This window comes from Ovis canadensis, chromosome 2, assembly GCF_042477335.2.
Source record: "Ovis canadensis isolate MfBH-ARS-UI-01 breed Bighorn chromosome 2, ARS-UI_OviCan_v2, whole genome shotgun sequence".
NCBI classification, from domain to species: Eukaryota; Metazoa; Chordata; class Mammalia; order Artiodactyla; family Bovidae; genus Ovis; species Ovis canadensis.
Genome location: NC_091246.1, coordinates 165,010,562 through 165,012,942, shown reverse-complemented (window position 1 = coordinate 165,012,942; position 2,381 = coordinate 165,010,562). Strand labels below are relative to the sequence as shown.

Here is a 2,381-nt window from a genome sequence, read left to right as displayed (position 1 = left end):
CACACAATTGACAGGCAGCAGTTGTCCTAGGGTAAAACGCAGTCACCTTAAACTTGCAAGTATTTTGACCCAAGGTTGAAAAATTGTTTATCCTGAACATGAAAACCTGTAACACGTTCAAATTAATTATACAAAACTTGTTACTTGTAGTTTTCCCCTTGTAAAGATTAAACAAAAAAGAAAAGTACAAATAACCAATATGCATCAGTCACAACATAATCCTGGATCATCCCCACACCAAAACCAGATGCTCCTTGAATTTTAAACTCATCATCAGAGACCAAAAGAAAGTCATTTCATTTTATACAAAACAAAATTCACATGTGCCAAAAAAGAAAGACCCAAGAAAAACAAAAACCCTAGTACTGACAGTGATATTCAGTACCCTAATTAAACAGTGACCAAAATGCCACTGATCAAAAACAAATAGTGGGTATATATCACTGCAAAGAAATCCAAGAGGCTTTAACCCTTTGGCATTGGAAATTCAGGTTTTTCCAATTACGTGAATGCATATCTTCTACATGCCAAGAGTAGAGAAAGTGGATGTGCCAGCATAGAAAGAAAAAGAGCTACCATTTGCTGAAACATGTGGAGAACTGGCTTTAATAGACTTCTTACAAAGTTAGGCAGAAAACAAAAAAATGGTTATTAGTTGCTTGTGGCAACAATTTTAAATGGAGATGATTGAGTTCTAAGGTTCAAAGTGAAACTTAGGGGGTGGGGGGTAAAGGTTGTTGATTTAAGTCTTATCTTTAAAGCAAAAACAAGAGAGACAAACTGTAAAAGTACCAATCTGGTCACATACTCTAGTCACAGAGCTCTGCCATCAAGCTGGATAGAAAATGTCAAGGTTCGGATTGTTGTTTCTCAACAAAATGAATCTTTCTAATGACTTGAACTGCAGGATAAGGGATCCCAAGAATGCAGTCATTTTAGTAAAGTACTATCAGTAAAGTACTATCATGAACAAACTGCGTTTTATTATGAAAACAAAAGGAAAGAAAACTAAGGACTCTACACCTATTATTATATTCAGCTTACAGTGTTTGAGTTTTGGAAAGGCCCAAATAATAGAGGCAGAATTCAAATATGAATTTATGCCAAACAAGTGTCGAATTTACACTATAGCTTTCCTAAAAAAGTGTTTTCCTCCCATATCTATTAATCCCAAAGAAACAAAAGCTGTGAAGATACAGTTTAGAAAATAAAAACATAGAAACGAATGACATTATTATGACCAAGATGTTTGGTAAACAGTGAATTATGAATTTGGGATTATGGGGAAAAGGCTTTTAAACAACCCTCCAGACTTCAAAGACTCTTTTCAGGCAGTAAATCTCTTCCAATGTCGTGGTAACTAGAACAAGAACTTCAAAGAAGGACCAAAGGACCACTCTGCTGTTTGTGTTGTCTTTGATTGCTCTGTGTATTCTCTCTCCAACTTCCATGCATTCCTGTTCATGCTTCACAGCTGTCATCTCCACTGCCAGCTCATCAATCATTTCCTCTAGCTTGTTCTTGTGAGCTACTGTTTCCATGTCTTATCCTTTGGGGTCTTCCTGGATATCAGTGGTGAACATCACTATCTTTGGGAGTCATGGTGGACATCCTATTGCCAAAACAAAACTTGTATGTTCCGTCCATGTAAGCAGCAAATATGTATTTCCCACTGGACTCCCTGTCTCCTTTATAAATTACTTTATTATCAGGCCCTGTAATCTCCACGTCGATGTCCAGAAGCCACCCTCAGCCACCTCAAAGATGAGGCCCATCTTAGTGCTCGAAGAAGCATTCTTCGGAATGCGTGTCAGTGCTGACGAAGTAGCCCAAGGCCGTGGCCAGCAGGGCAGCCAGGAGCACCAGCAGCTCAGCGAGTGTCACCATGGTGGGGCTGGGGCCAAAGCCAGGACCAGGACTGCGGCCTCCAGAGCCACCGTCGTCACTACCACCACTGCTGCCTTCTAAGCCACCACTGCCTCAGCTCCACTCCTTCCGGCTGTGCCACCCAAGAGGGCTTCAGTATTCTTGCCTAGACAATTTCATGGACATAGAAGCCTGGTGGGCTACATTCCATAGGGTTGGGAAGAGTCGGTCACAACTGAAGTGACTTAACACGCAGGCATGCATATTATCATCTCATTTGCTAACCTGAAATTATCACAACATTGTTAATCAGCTATACCCCAATACAAAATAAAAAGTTTAAAGTTTGAAAAAAAAGAGTAAAACATAAGTCAGATAGTGTCCTTCTCACTTCTCTGCTTCAAATCATCATCAAATTGCTCCCTGTGGTAGGCAGAATTCAGAGCTAGCCCCCCAAATTCTTACCTCCTCATGTACACGCTGTATGATTATTTGGAAGAATAAGCCCTTGCGTA

The 2,381-nt window shown here is 40.0% G+C and overlaps 1 pseudogene; it reads right to left on the bottom strand.

Moving 5' to 3' along the window:
* Nucleotides 1–209: 209 nt before the first annotated feature.
* Nucleotides 210–1,887, bottom strand: LOC138434686 (transmembrane emp24 domain-containing protein 2 pseudogene; annotated as a pseudogene).
* Nucleotides 1,888–2,381: the final 494 nt, after the last annotated feature.